Source organism: Thrips palmi, unplaced genomic scaffold, assembly GCF_012932325.1.
Source record: "Thrips palmi isolate BJ-2018 unplaced genomic scaffold, TpBJ-2018v1 HiC_scaffold_4, whole genome shotgun sequence".
NCBI lineage: Eukaryota > Metazoa > Arthropoda > Insecta > Thysanoptera > Thripidae > Thrips > Thrips palmi.
In genome coordinates this window covers 5,058,964-5,074,680 of record NW_023144631.1, presented here as the reverse complement: position 1 = coordinate 5,074,680, position 15,717 = coordinate 5,058,964, and the positions used below count along the sequence as shown (strand labels likewise).

The 15,717-nt window shown below is 62.7% G+C and overlaps 1 protein-coding gene across 1 annotated transcript in view; it reads left to right on the top strand.

Annotated features, from left to right (window-relative positions):
- Window positions 1-15,717, top strand: part of LOC117649327 — a 123,415-nt gene that overhangs the window by 617 nt on the left and 107,081 nt on the right. The gene's annotated exons all lie outside the window — the stretch shown is intronic.

The window sequence follows — 15,717 nt, the reverse complement described above, 5'->3', positions numbered from 1 at the left end:
ATTTGTTAAGACAGACGAAATCGATGATAATGTTTGTGAAACAAACAAAAAATTATTTAACAAAAACTCAGTACGAATCTGAGAGTGTACGATTTAGTTTTACCAGTGAAAATATTTATGTGTAAAGAGTGGTAAAATTGCCACTTTTTTTGCTTGTTTGGTCCATTATAATTCAATTTGGAAATTTTGCACTTTTTAAAATTTTTGAGTCGAATCGAATGAGACTTGATTCGATTCGATTCGGATTCTAAGCATTCGCACACCGCGCTAGCCCCCGCCTTGCGCTGCGCGGGAGTTCGACGGGCAGGTCGGCGGCCGAACGCAGCGCGCCGCCGCCTGGTTATAACTCGCCCGTCCTTGAAAGCAAAAACGGAGCACGAAACAAAAACCGCCCGGTGCAGCGCCGCGGCACTCGTTAGGAGAAGACACCGGAGTCGCTCCGAGCCGCCCGTCAGGCCGTCGGGCCGTCGGGGGGAGTTGATTACAAAAACCGAAGCCCCATTCAGAGCGAGATGAAGGGAAAAAGCAAACAGAAGAAGCGCGGGGAAACGTTCGGGGGTCTGTTATGACACTAATGACCCGCCGGGCTGGACGGGCTGGACACCGCACTGCTAGTGCAGGCGGCGTGAAACCCTTCGGGGCTTCCGTCTGCCTCGCCCCGTCGGCGTCGGCCGCGTCGGCCGCGTCGGCCTTGGCGGGGATACTGCACCGCCGCCGCACTTCGGCGTGGCGACGCCCACGCGCGGACTGTCTCTCTCGCACCTGTGCGGCACGCCCCATGAGTGCGAGAGAGACAGAGCGACGACTCTCGGCTGGCGGCGACGTGTGGCTGCGCGCGGCCGCCGCGGACCGTTGCGGGCGGGGCTCCGCGGGGCGCGTCGTGATGCGACAATTACCTCAGTGTCCCAGTTCCAGGACTCCAGGACCGCGGTGTGCCTGCGACTTGGCCTGCGGCCTGCGGGCGGAGAGGATCCACGCCGCGCCGCGTCGTGCCCGGCCCGGCCGGCGGGTGCGGCGCGGTGCGGGGGCCTTCCGACTTGTGTAAGCGCGCCGCGGTGGCCGCGGCACGGCGGACGGGACGCCCCGTCGCGGGAAGGGGCTTGGCGGCTCGGCCGGGGTTATGGCCACTCACTGGCCGCCCCGACCATCACGCCGCCATGCCGCCGCCATGCCGCCGCGCCCCAAAAAAGCAGAGGGGCAAAAAGGCGACTCGAGCACGAGCGTCACGCGCGGCGCGGGGGCGGGCTGGCCGGCCCCGGCCCGCCCCGGCCTGCCGCCCCGCCCCCCGCCCCGCCCCGCCCCGCGGGGCCTCGACGCCGAGGTGCATCGCGGAGCTCTGGCGGCGTGAACAGCAGACCGATTCCGAGCGGGAGGTCTCTCTCTCTCTCGCACTCATGGGGCGTCCCGCAAGGGTGCGAGAGAGACAGGCCGACGAGAGCACTGTTCGGAATCCGTCTGCAGGACGCGCCGCGCCGAAGGCCGGAGGTCAGCAGCCTTGTTCCGGCACGCCACGCCTCGCCACGCCGCGCCACGCCCTGCATGCAGAGCGTGCGAGGCTAGTCCGGGCGTTCCGGGCGTTCCGGGCGTTCCGGGCCACTGCACCGCGACTCGGCGGCTCCGGCACGATGCCCCTCGCCGCGCTGGCGGCGTGGCGCGGCGTGGACGAGCAGGGCAGCGCGACACCGAGTTGAGCCAGGCAACGAGGCGCGCCACGCCGCGGCTGGAGTCCCGACGGGGCGCCTCAGAGACAAAACGCGGTCGTGACTTGGGGAAGGGTCCGCGGGTTCAAGGCTGTGGCGGGAACGCGGTTCGGCGGTGCATCGTATCGTGAGCCCTTCCTCCTCCCCCCCTCCCCCCCTCCCCTCCTCCCCTTCCTCCTCCCCCACCCTCCCTCCGGCAGGCCAGGGGCGGACAAGGCGCGGAAGTGGAGAGGAGATCAAGAATCACGTGCGAATTTTGCGAGCGGCACAACCGCCTGCGTCGGCGTAGCGCTACCGCACCACTAAATTCTCATTATACTCCGTTCCGCCTTTGTGATTCTCGACGTCCAGTACATTTGCGTTCCGGCTCTGCATGCAGACTGATTCCGGGAGTCGTCTTCGTCGCTCTGTCTCTCTCGCGCACCTACAGGGGACACCCCGTGAGTGCGAGAGAGACGCAGAGCGGCGAACACGACTTTCGGAATCAGTCTGCTGGCTACGCTTCTGTTGGCGTTGTTCTAAATACACGCCGCAGCGACGCAGCGGGGTCCCTCTTCGTCTTGGGCCGCGACGCCGCGCCGCCTGGCACCGCCCGCCTGCAGGATGGCCGGCCCTTGGACCTGCAGGCGGCGGCCCGGTGGCGCGGTGCGCTCGTGCGCCGCGCTGCACTGTGTGTGCGAGTGTGTGTGTCTGTGTCTGTGTAAGTGTGTGTGTCTGTGTGTGTGTGCTCGTCCGTGCCGCGGCCAATGATGCATGCGCAGACCCGTTGTAATGCCCGCCTGCCGGCACGACGCGTCGCGGTTTGCATGGAGCGGTCCGCACGGGCCGCTGCTCTGTCTCTCTCACTCTCACGCCCCGGGCGCTCCGCGCTCCGCTCCGCGGCAGGCGCGCATAGGCCGCCCGCCACGGCGACGTGTGCGGCGGGACTGCCTACCCGCCGCCAGCAAGGGGCTGGGCTCTAGCCGGCCGCCGAACGCCGACAGTGCTGCCACGCGAATCCCTAGAAATACCTCCGAAATTCTCTCGATGCATGTATTGTGTGTTGAAAGGGAAAACCTGCTTGGGTGACAAAGTGTCGGCTGCGGCTACGGCAAGGCCTGTTGCTGGGACTGCACGGCGAAACAAAAGACCGGCGCCGCGCCGGCCGCCGAAACTCTAGACGCATTTTGATCCCCAGAATCGCTAAACAGGACTCGAACCGAACGTGTGACGCCACCAACGGATTCCTCGTTCGGCGAGCAATCCATTGGTGGGGTCACACGTTCGGTTCGAGTATTGATTTAGAGACTCTGGAGCTCAAATCGCGTCTAGGATTAAGGCCGCCTCCGCCGGTCTTCTGGCCCACTGTACACTGCTCTGCCTACTACGCTGCCGCCTCAGCAAGAATGCTTTACCTATTTACACGTGGCAACACTGCCGCCGGTGAAAATGTCCGAAAAGCGAAAAGGCGGAGTGCGTAGCGGCCACGCCTGTGTGGGTGGCGCGAGGCGTGGCGTGGGCGGACCGGTGGCCGCGCTGGCGGGCTGGCCCGTGCCAATGGCAAGTTCAGGGCCGCGCCCCGCCCCGCGTGCCCCGCCTGCCAGCGGGATTAGCTTCCCTAGCTTCGCTGGCTTCCCGGCCTGCGGTCACTTCCCCGTGAAGGATGTGTGAATGCTCCGCCGGCCGGCAGCTCTGCCCAGCTCTGCCCTCGCGGCGATCATCTGGCCGCGTGGGAAAGGGGCTGCGGCGCCGTTGGCTAGTGTTTTCTGATTCGGAGCGCGCCGCTCGTCGCGATGCCCTCGGGGGATCGTCGGCCTCGTGGGTGGGACTCGTCGCGCGCCGTAGGGCTGTCGACGTCCTCGACGGTGAGGGACTCGTCGACGTCCTCGACGGTTAGGGACTCGTCGACGTCCGCGACGGTGAGGGACTCGTCGACGTCCGCGACGGTGTGGCCGCGGCAGCTAGCTTCGCGAGGGAAGCGTCGACGTTCTGGATGGACGGCCGCACCGCCGCCGCGCGTCTCTCGGCCAATCCGGGCGCGCCTGCCCCGCGCCCGCGCTCTTGTTCCATGAATAATGTGTTTATGGCATTCGGCCCTCGCCCGCGTGGCTTCCAGCCGCGGCCGGCGCGCTGGCTCCGAACAGTGCCCGCAGAGAGAGAGAGAGAGAGAGAGAGAGAGAGAGAGAGAGAGAGAGAGAGAGAGAGAGAGAGAGAGAGAGAGAGAGAGAGAGAGAGAGAGAGAGAGAGAGAGACGGAGTGACGGAACGCTGTTCGGCGTCCGTCAGTGCGGGGCCCGGCTGACGTTTTAATGATTTCCAGTGGCGTCGCGGCGGGCGGTTCGGGGCTCCCTGGCGTTCCCACTGCACTGCAGTCTTCCAGTGCGCCGGCCGGCCGGCTCGGCTCGCGCGCGTGTGTGAAAAAGTGGAGCTGCTCGATGAGGGCGCGGGGCGGGGCTGTCACGGCGCATCCCGGCCGCGGCCCTGCTTGCGCAACACGACAATGAGTTCCTCTCCGGCGAGCCGCGGGGGGAAGGGGAGGGGGCTGTGGGCGGCGTGCGGGGGCTGAGGGGGGGGGGGGAGGGGGCCGGCCGTGTGGCATCAATCATCCTTCCCTTCGCATGCCCTTAGGGCCACAGCCGCGTGCGCGCTCGGAGGAGGCGAAGGGCGGGGGAAGGCCGAAGGACTAGGAGGAAGGAAAAGGGCTTGGAGGAAGGCAAAGGACTAGCAGGAAGGCAAAGGACCAGGATAAAGGCAAAGGGCTAGGAGTGAGGCAAAGGGCTAAGATGAAGGCATAGGGCTAAGAAGAAGGCAAAGGGCTCTAGGAGGAAGGCGAAGGGTCCAGGAGAGGTGAAGGTCCAGGAAGAAGATAAGGCGACGGTCTAAGGGAGGCGACGGGCCAGGAAGAATGCGAAATGCTGAAGAGGCGGATAGCCAGGATGGAGCGAAGGGCTAGGGAGGAGACGGCGGGCTGGGAGAGGCGAAGAGCCGAAGGGCCTTTGAGGGCTCGGTGCAGCCTGGTGCAGCACGCGGCCCTGAAAGGGTCAGCGACTCGCCGCCTCGCCCAGTGCAGCGCGGTGCAGCCAGCGCGGCGCTGCCAAACCAAGCGACGATTTATAGCGCACGCGGGCCACGGATCCATGGACGGATCAGGGCGGGATTGGGAAAAGAGGGGAGGGGGCCGTGCCGGCCGTGCCCTCGGGGGCCGTGCCGGCCGTGCCCTCGCCCTCCGTGACGTGCGCCGCGTACGTGTGACTGCAGCGGCAGACTGATTCCGAGAGTCGTTTTCGTCGCTCTGTCTCTCTCGCACCTAAAGGGAACGCCACACGAAAACGACTCTGAGAATGAGTCTGCAGTGGACCCGGCAGAGCGCGGCAGTGCGCCGCTCCGTTTGGAAATGGGATGCCGATGGCCGGGCGGCGCGGTGCGGCGCATGCCGGGTCACCTCACGTAACGTATTCACGGCAGGGCGGGCCGCCGGGACAAAGTCGGGACGCAGCGTCGGGACGCAGTCGGGACGCGGGCGGCTGTCGTTACGAAAGGCGCAGTCTGATCGGGGACCGGCGGGGCGGGGCGGAGCGATCGGGCCGATCTGGCGCACAGAAGGACGGCCTTCTTCACCTTCTTCGCCAATGGATCTCGCAGTTACGCGCGCTGCGTGTGTGAGTACGTGTGTGTGTGTGTGTGAGAGGGTGTGTGTGTGTGTGTTTACGAAGGTGCAAGTGTGTGTATGAAGGTGTGGTGGCCCTAGTGGCCGGATTCAGACTAATTTCAGAGTCGAACCCAGGGAGGGCTGAAGTTTTTGCCCAATTTCAGGCGGCTATTGAGCCAAGTTGGGCTCGATTGTCCACCCTACTGGATCCGTGTCGGCCTGGCCCTCCTGCTAGGCCCCGCCCGGCCCCGCCCGGCCCGCCCGGCCCGCCCGGCCCCGCCCGGCCCCGCCCTGGCAAGACCTCGTTCTCGTCCGCCGCTGCCACGGCTACGCCACGGCTGCCTCGGCTAGGCCGCGGATTCCCGATCCTGCTCCGCGATCCGATCCCGCTGCGTCCTCTTCCTGATCGCTTCCAGGGCGACCCAATTTCGCCGGCAGAAGTGCCGATAGGATGGATCGAACTGGAGCACTTCCCATGCCTCCATCAGCAGCGGCAGCGGGGCTGGTGCGCCGCGGGTGTCGGGTGTCGGGCTGCTTTCGTCGCCCTGTCTCTCTCGCTCCCTTACGGGACGCCCCATGAGTGCGAGAGAGACAGAGCGACGAAAGCAGTGCTCGGAATCAGCCAGCTGGCGAGGAGAGCAGCCTGCCTTGGGTCGCCGCCCGCCGCAGCGGCAGTTTGATTCAGCACATGAGTGTTGTGTTCCGCCGCTCCGTCTCTCTCGCACCCGTCCGGGCCTCCGGGGCGCCCCCATGAGTGCGAGCGAGAGAGAGCGACGAAAGCAGCCCTGTTCGGTTTCAGCCTCGCGCCACTGGGCGTTGCCAAGTGCGGCGGGGGGTTTGGGGCCGCGTTTGCAACAAGGCGTGCTGTTTGCACGCATAAGTGTGCGGGCTTTGAACGGGGAAAAGAGTTGTGTGTGTGTGTGTGTGCCCCGCCATGACACTGCAGCCAGGGTCTCGGTCCCGGGCCGGGCCGGACCGGTCAGAGGAGAGCGAGGAGCTGCAGCTAGCTGCCGAGGGGGAGGCGGGGGGGCAGCCCAGCCCGCTCCATTCCATCCGCCTGCAGACTGATTCCGAGAGTCGTTCTCCTCGCCGTGTCTCTCTTGCACTGGTGGGTCGGCCCGTGTGGGTGCGAGAGAGAGAGCGACGACTCTCGGAATCGGTCTGCCGCATTGCATCCTTCTTTGCGATGATTCACATGCAGAGGAGCGGGCGAGGTGTAGGACCGCGATGGGATCTGACTGAGGCGGCGCGGCGCTGCTGTCTGGCTGCCTGCACACTGGCTGCAGGGCTGCAGTGTAGGTGCTTTTCGTCGCTCTGTCTCTCTCGCAGTGGGGTTGCGAGAGAGAGACAGCGACGAGGCGCGGTGTTCGGAACCAGACTGCTGCTGCTGCAGTTGCAGTTGCGTCAGTGCAAGCGGCGGCCCTTCTTCGTTGTGATGCAAAGGGCTTGGGGCCCGAAGGGCACGGGCCCCGCCAGCCTGGCTGCCTGGCTGGTGGCTGCCTGGCTGCCTGCCTGTCCGCCTGCCTACCAGCCTGCCAGCCTGGCTGCCGAGCCCTGCACCGGCCGACAACACCTTTTGTCGCGCATACGGAATGGGCCGTGATGCTGCCCCTCCCCCTCCCCCCTTAACGTGTAACGCCGCCACGCCGGCGTGACGCGACGCCACGTGTTGGGCCCCATCGGCCCCGCTAGCGGCAGACCGATTCCGAGAGTCGTTTTCGTCGCTCTGACTCCCTCTCGCACTCTACGTGACCGCCCCATGAGTGCGAGAGGGAGAGAGCGACGAAAACGACTCTCGGAATCAGTCTGCAGCTAGTCTCGGCCAGCCCCGCCTGGAAAGGAGCGCTGTCGATGCGTTGGACGCGTCGGACGCGCCTCGAATGGCGTGCCATGGCACTGACAACACGCCAGTGACGCGGCGACGCGCCCCGGACGGGCAACAAGTAACGCGCACACTAGATGGAAATTCAAAGGTTGGGTTTGAAGGAACAAAGGTCTTTTATTCTTCAGTGCTTCGAAATGGCGTCGTTGTCGTGGCGTTTTGAATCCCCATTTTGTGCCCAAAGAAGTCAGATCTGCAGGTCTTGCATGCCGAGAGGGGCGGCCCACAGTGGACCAGAAGAACGGCGCCGGCGGCAAGATCTCATGAGTCGTTTTGAGCTCTCCAGAGTTGATAAAGAGGCTTCCAACCAAGCGTGTGACCCCACCAATGGATTCTTCGTTTGGAGAGCAATCCATTGGTGGGGTCACACGTTCGGTTCGAGTCCCATTTGGTGAGTCTGGAGCTCAAAACGCGTCTCGGATTTTGACCGCCTCCACCGGTCTTCTGGCCCACTGTGGTGCACCGCGCGCGGCGTGGGGAGTGTCACGAAAGACGCGCCGCCGTGCTGCAGGCATGGCTGCAGCGGGGCAGTAAAGAGAAACAAAAAGCGAACCGAGAACAATACCAATTTATTCCGAGGGTGTCGTGCCCGCCGACTCGCCGGGGCCCTCGGGAGGGCTCACGGAGGGCCCAAGGAAGGCTTACGAAGGGCTCACGGAGGGCTCACGGAGGGCTCACGGAGGGCCCAAGGAAGGCTTACGAAGGGCTCACGGAGGGCTCACGGAGGGCTCACGGAGGGCCCAAGGAAGGCTTACGAAGGGCTCACGGAGGGCTCACGGAGGGCTCACGGAGGGCCCAAGGAAGGCTTACGAAGGGCTCACGGAGGGCTCACGGAGGGCTCACGGAGGCTCACGGAGGGCTCACGGAGGGCTACGGAGGGCTCACGGAGGGCTCACGGAGGGCTCACGGAGGGCTCACGAGAGAGGCCCAAGGAAGGCTTACGAAGGGCTCACGGAGGCTCACGGAGGGCCCAAGGAAGGCTTACGAAGGGCTCACGGAGTGCTCACGGAGGGCCCAAGGAAGGCTTACGAAGGGCTCACGGAGGGCTCACGGAGGGCCCAAGGAAGGCTTACGAAGGGCTCACGGAGGGCTCACGGAGGGCCCAAGAAAGGCTTACGAAGAGCTCACGGAGGGCTAACGGAGGGCCCATGGAAGGCTTACGAAGGGCTCACGGAGGGCTCACGGAGGGCTCACGGAGGGCTCACGGAGGGCTCACGGAGGGCCCAAGGAAGGCTTACGAAGGGCTCACGGAGGGCTCACGGAGGGCCAAGGAGGCCGAAGCTCACGGAGGGCTCACGGAGGGCCCAAGGAAGGCTGACGAAGGGCTCACGGAGGGCTCACGGAGGGCTCACGGAGGGCCCAAGGAGGGCTAAGGGTGTCTCCCGAAGGACTTACAAAAATTTCAAATGGTTCACGAAGGAAGGTCTTCTAAAGTAGGGCTCACCGTAATGGCTCGTGAAATTGGGCTTACGAAGGAAGAAGCACAGCAGTCTGATTCCGAGAGTCGTTCTCGTTGTCTCTCGCACCTACACAGGACGCCCCATGACTGCGAGAGAGACAGAGCGACGAAGACGCCTCTTGTGGGCCCAGCCCGAGGCCCAGCCTGCTGGGAGTCTAGCTAGGGTCGCGGTGCTTCCGCTGGGCGTCCCTCCCCGCGAGTCCCGCCGGGCCGCGGCGGCGGTCCGCGGTGCAAAAAGCGCGACGCGACGCGACGCGTCCGTCTGAAAAAGGCGTCCGTCTGAAACGAGAGCACCTCGGGGCGTTGCGGGGCGTTGCGGGGCGTTGCGCCATGTGGCTTTATGTCACTGCGGCGGGCCGGGCCGCCGGGCAGCGCACTCATTCCGAGAGTCCTTCTCTGTCTCTCTCGCACTCATGCGGCGTCCCCTTCAGGTGCGAGCGAGACAGAGCGACGAAAACGACTCTCGGAGTGAGTCCGCGGGCGGCGGACGCGGCGGACACGTCCTCGTCGTGCTCGCACCGGCGGCGTCCTGGAGGGAAGGCCCTTCCGGCCGGGGTCGCCCTGCCCTTCCTGCAGTGCCATGCAGTGCAGTGCTCGGTGCAGTGGCACGGAGTCACGCTGATAGCGTTCGGTGGCGTCACCGCGTCACCGCGTCACGGTGTCACAGGCAGCGGGATGACGGCTTGCTTGCTCGCTTGCTTACGTCTCGCTGCCGCCACACCGAGTCAGTTTGTTAGTCTCAGTCAGTCAGGTCAGTCAGATCAGTCAGGTCAGTCAGGTCAGTCAGGTAAGTCAGGTCAGGTAAGTCAGGTAAGTCAGGTAAGTCAGGTAAATCAGGTAAGTCAGGTCAGTCAGGTCAGTCAGGTCAGTCAGGTCAGTCAGGTCAGTTAGGTCAGTCAGGTCAGTCAGTCTAAATATGTCTATGTATCTGTGTGTGTACATGTATGTGTGTATGTACTTTTATGAGTGTGTGGTGTTCGTGTGCTTCAAGTGTGCGCCTACTCTGATTTATGACGTCATTGTGGATTTGTCATAGTACCCCCGACGTCCTTTCTCCCTATTTGAATGCCGCGGCGTGCGTCGCTCTGCGTTTCCGCGTGTCGTGGCGACGTGCACGCCGTGCGGCGCCGTGCGTGCGTGGTGATTCGATTGACGCGGTGCGTGCGTTTTCCTATCCAAATCCCGCGTCCATTGTGTGGCAGTCGGGCGCTGTCGCTGGCTGGCTGCCTGGCTGCGGGGTTACTGCAGCGTGGCGGCGACCTCTCTCTCAGACACACACACACTCACACAGACTGACACTCACACTCAAGCGCAAGCACAAAATACACACAATCACACTGAGAGTCGCCCAGGCGGCGAGGCGCGCATAGAAATGGGTTTCTTTCCCCACCGGCGGGTGACGGCGGCGCGGCACGGCACGGCACGGCACGGCGGGTGTGAGGTCACTCATCGAGGTCACTTGATTGCGCGCGACGACAGGCGGGACCACGGGCAGGACGCTGCGCCACGCTGCAGGACGGACCGATTCCGAACATAGCTCTGTCTCTCTCGCACTCGTGGGGCGCCCCGCAGGGGTGCGAGAGAGACAGAGCGACGAAGCGTGTTCAGCATCGGCCTTCTGCCGGCTGGCATGTGAATGGGAATCCGACTGGGTCCGCCGCGCCGTCCCGTCCGTCCCGTCCGGCCCGTCATGCCGTTGAAGGACCGAAGGACCCTTCTTTGCGTCCTGGCCGACGAGCTGGCCGACGGGCCGGCCGTGGCGCGTTGCGAGGAGGGGTCAAAGGGGTCGGCGCGCGCGCTGTCGTCGTCGCTACTCGTCCGCCCGCAACCAAAGGGAGTGCCGACAAACAACAACAACAACAACACCTTGACAATCGTCGGTGTGCGACACGGTCGTCACGCTCAGTGGAACTTCATTGCCAAAATCGACATCCTACCTAAATTTTTGACTTTATGACTTTTTGACTCCTGCGGTTTTTTGATATTTTTCTGCTCATGAAACTCGTGTTTTTCTGGTCTGTTTTTTCTTCTCTGTGCGCGGGGCACGGGCAAGGCCTGCTCCGGCAGCCTCCGCGGAGCTGGGGCGTAAAAATGCAAGGGGCAGCGACGCAGCGACGCGACGCCGTCGTCCTCGTGACGTTGCCGGCATGAGGGAAGGCCGGTTGTTTTTACGCGCCCGGAAAAGTGTCCGCATTTACGGTGTGGCGTCGCGGGTTTGAATTAAAGTGAATGCGTCCGCCCGGCACGGCCGGCACACTGATTCCGAGAGTCTTCCTCGCTCTTGTCTCTCTCGCACCCATGCGGCACGCCACGCGAGTGCGAGAGAGACGGAGCGACGAGAAGGACTCTCGGAATCAGTGTGCCGGCCGTCCCAGATCGTCGCGATTTGGCGCGCCGCCACGCGTCTTCGCGAGAGCGAAACAAGAAGCAAGACGTCGTCGCTTTCGTCCGCGCGTTCGCGCTTTAGTTGCTATTTTGCCTTTTTTCGGAGAAAGTCCTCACATTCCGCGGCGCGAAGCCCTGCGACGCCCAAAGGCAGTGGCGGATCTAGTCGGGCTGAGAGGGGGGCGAAATAGCTACTTATTGCCCAAGTTTTTGCCTACTTACAAGGGTAAAGTATGGCTTTTTGCCTGCCTTTCGGGCAGGTTTCTAGGCACCTAAGGGATCGGGGGTAGGGTGGGTGGGTGGAGGAGGGGGGCCCCTGACAAACTGAGGGCCAGGTCAACTCGGGGGTAACTCGGGGGTAACTCAGGGGTAACTCGGGGGTAACTCGGGGGTAACTCAAGGGGAAGTCGGGGGAAGTCGGGGGGAACTCGGGGGGAAGTCAGGGGGAACTCGGGGGGAAGTCGGGGGGAACTCAGGGGCAAGTCGGGGGGAACTCGGGGGGAACTCGGGGGGAACTCGGGGGCAAGTCGGGGGGAACTCAGGGGTAACTCGGGGGCAAGTCGGGGGGAACTTGATCGACTCGCCCAAACACTAGAAATACGCTCCAAACTAGCACCGTTGCCTTTGTCTCGTTGCCCCGATTCTAAAAGTGCCCCTACTTGCCCCTCTAGCTCAGCGGTTCCCAACCTTGGGGTCGCGACCCCAAATGGGGTCGCGAAAAAATTTTGAGGGGTCGCGGCGAGGTGGCTGGGGTCGCCTGGGGTCGCGGTGGTTTCCCGGCTGGCCCACACGCCGAGCACTGGCTGCTTAAATGCCGCAAAGTTGATCAAAACGGTCACAAATGTGTGTAAAAGATCGTGTTTTGGGTCGACTTTAAGCATCCACTGCTTCTGATCCGAGGCGGTAAATCGCCCTCCCTCAACGGGCAATTGGTCTTTGGACCTTCCTTTTGCATGCCTTTGTTACGGAGTGCAATTATCTGCCTCAGTTTGGAAGCAGTACTGCCGCAAAGTTGGTCTAAACAGTCACAAATGTCTGTGAAAAATCGTGTTTTGGGCCGACTTTAAGCATCCACTGCGTCTGATCCGAGGCGGTAAATCGTCCTCCGTCAACGGGCAATTGGTCTTTAGACCTTTCTTTAGCATGCCTTTGTTACGGAGTGCGATTATCTGCCTTAGTTTGGGAGCAGTTTTGCCGCAAAGTTGATCAAAACGGTCACAAATGTCTGAAAAATCGTGTTTTGATCAACTTTGTGGCAAAACTGCTCCCAAACTAAGGCAAATAATCGCACTCCGTAACAAAGGCATGCTAAAGAAAGGTCTAAAGACCAATTGCCCGTTGACGGAGGACGATTTACCGCCTCGGATCAGACGCAGTGGATGCTTAAAGTCGGCCCAAAACACGATTTTTCAGACATTTGTGACCGTTTTGATCAACTTTGCGGCAAAACTGCTCCCAAACTAAGGCAGATAATCGCACTCCGTAACAAAGGCATGCAAAAGGAAGGTCCAAAGACCAATTGCCCGTTGAGGGAGGGCGATTTACCGCCTCGGATCAGAAGCAGTGGATGCTTAAAGTCGACCCAAAACACGATCTTTTACACACATTTGTGACCGTTTTGATCAACTTTGCGGCATTTAAGCAGCCAGTGCTCGGCGTGTGGGCCAGCCGGGAAACCACCGCGACCCCAGGCGACCCCAGCCACCTCGCCGCGACCCCTCAAAATTTTTTCGCGACCCCATTTGGGGTCGCGACCCCAAGGTTGGGAACCGCTGAGCTAGAGGGGCAAGTAGGGGCACTTTTAGAATCGGGGCAACGAGACAAAGGCAACGGTGCTAGTTTGGAGCGTATTTCTAGTGTTTGGGCGAGTCGATCAAGTTCCCCCCGACTTGCCCCCGAGTTACCCCTGAGTTCCCCCCGACTTGCCCCCGAGTTCCCCCCGAGTTCCCCCGAGTTCCCCCCGACTTGCCCCCCCGATTCCCCCGAGTCCCCCGACTTCCCCCCGAGTTCCCCATTCCCCCCGACTTCCTTGAGTTACCCCCGAGTTACCCCCGAGTTACCCCTGAGTTACCCCCGAGTTGACCTGGCCCTCAGTTTGTCAGGGGGGGGGGAAGAGATGAATTGTCCTTTTGCCCTCTCCCCTGGGTTCATCCCCAGGCTCAACTGAACCCCCAAGGGGAAAGGGGAGGCGATTATGCAAAGGTTGCCTACTTACAGATTACTGGACAAAGTGCGACGTTTTGCGTACCCTCCCTTCGCCCTCTGGATCCGTGCCCGCCAAAGGTAGCCGAAGGTAGCCGAAGGGACACGTCAGCCCTCGTCCGCCGAGTCGCCGACGTCACCGACTGAACGGCACCTGCACTGCCATGCCGGTCTGCGCCGCCGACCTGTTTTAAATACTTACGGCGCGCGGCCTGCCCTGCGAAAAATACAAACAAAAAGAAAGAAAATAAAGAAATAAAAAAATGAAATGAACGTGTTGGGTGCGCTTTAACTCCAGCAACACCCAGCTGTTTTCTTGTTTTTTGTTGTTGCTGTCGAGAAAACGTGTTGCGTGCGGTGCGCTTGGACTCAAACTCATACGCCGTACATTGCAAAAAAAAAGTGAAAATAATAACACGGCTAATGGTTTGGGTTCGCGCTTCGGCCGGCTGCAAGGTGCACTGCACTGCAAGGTGCGTGGAGTGCACGCGAGGGTCGACCTGGGCGTGTGTGTAGTGTAGCGTGTCCCGTCTCTTCGCTGCCGCAGACTGATTCCGAGAGTCGTTTTCGTCGCTCTGTCTCTCTCGCACTCATGAGGCGCTTCGTACACGTACGAGAGAGACACATCGACGAAAATGACAGTCCGCTGACTGACTCTCCGAGGAGCTTGTTCGTCTCTCCGTCTCTCTCGCGCCCCCTGGGGCATGCGGGACGCCCCGTGAGTGCGACAGAGAGAGAAGGACGTTCGGAACGAGGAGACCGGGCACGGCTCGGACGCAGAGTGGCTGGCGCGACGCCGCGGCGTCCCGAGAGGAGACTGACCGATGTGTTTCGATGGTATCGACCGTTATCCCGTGTACAGTGTACGGGCCGCGCTGCGCCGCGCCACACGTCCAACTGGATCGCACCGCACGGCTCCAGCGGCTCCGGCCGAGGCTCCGGTCGACGTGAACTGGAGCCATGCCGACCGGCCGGCCGGCCGTGCTGCAGACCGATTCCGAGAGCCGCATTCGTCGCTCTGTCCCTCTCGCACTCATGGGGCGTCCTGCATAGGTGCGAGAGAGACAGAGCGACGAGAGCGACTCTCGGAATGAGTCTGCTGGAAGCACTGCCTGCAGAGCCACCTTCTCCTGCATCGCGCCACGCCGCGCCTAGCGACCATTAGCGTCCTTGGAAGTCCTGCTTACACTTTGCGAGCTTGGCGAGGAAGAAGGGTGGTGTGGTGCACAAGGCGAAGCGAGGTCCTCTTGCCTGCAGAATTCCTTGGCTTTTCCAGTGGCGGATCCAGAGGCGGCCTGTAGGGGAGGGGGGGGAGAAGAAGTGACACTTTTTGCCTACCGCAGGGGCAAAGTACAGTGGCGTGGCGGAGCGTTCTAGCGCGGCAGCCCGCTACTAGTGCACAATAGCAGAGTCGCGGATGAAGAAAAAAACGAGTGGGTTGGCCTGCTTCGTAGAATCCCCCCGTGCGACACAGTCCGACATAGTGACGGGCGGAATGCGCACCTGGCTGACGCGCTGACGCTCTCCAGCAGACCGATTCCGAGGTTCAGCTTCGTCGCTCTGTCTCTCTCGCTCCTAAACGGGACGCCCCCTGAGTGCGAGAGAGACAGAGCGACGAAACTGAACCTCGGAATCGCTCGGCTGGCGGTGCGACACGGAGGCAGCAGGCCGAACGGTGCCTTCGTCGCTCTGTCTCATTCGCGCCTTCGCGCCCCGTTCGGGACGCCCCGTGAGTGCGAGAGAGACAGAGTGACGCCGCCGGACGCAGCTGGCGGTCGGCTTGCGAATGAATGTGCCCAAAGTGTCCATCCGGCATCCGGGCGTGCCTACAGTGGCGTGCCTGCGGACTGATTCCGAGAGTCGTCTTCGTCGCGCTGTCTCTCTCGCACTCACGGGGCGTCCCGCACAGGTGAGAGAGAGGCAGAGCGACGAAGACGACTGGGCTGGGCCTTCGCCCGCGCGTTGACAGGCCGGCCAGCCGGCCGCCAGACCGCAGCCATCCGGACTCTGTTCCGAACGCCGGACGTCGGCGACCTGACGGTGCTGACGCGGTGAGTCCGGAAGGCACAGCGGCCCAGCCAATGGGCAGCCGGTCGTTCAATGGCAGCCAAGCCCGGCCAACCCAGAGGCCGAGAACAAGCAACCAGAAAGTCGGACCGAAGGTGGCAAACACGTTCGGTGCGGGTGGGTTCACGTCTGGCTGAAGGGCAGTTCGTAAGCAGTACGACATGGGGCGGGCGAACTAGTCACAGGGCAGGGCCGGCCAAGGCGGGCAAAACGCATCACAACGGCTGCAACAGCTATTCCTAGGTGTCCAGTCCTCCCTCGCGGTCCATCCGACGCCAGCCCTGCCCCGCCGAGCCACGCTCGCGGTAACGGTGCGACGCCGTCATGTCACTGTCGCCGCTGTAAAGCGCAAAAACCGCGAGCAGGCCCTTCTCTCGTGGAGGGAGCGCGCGCCG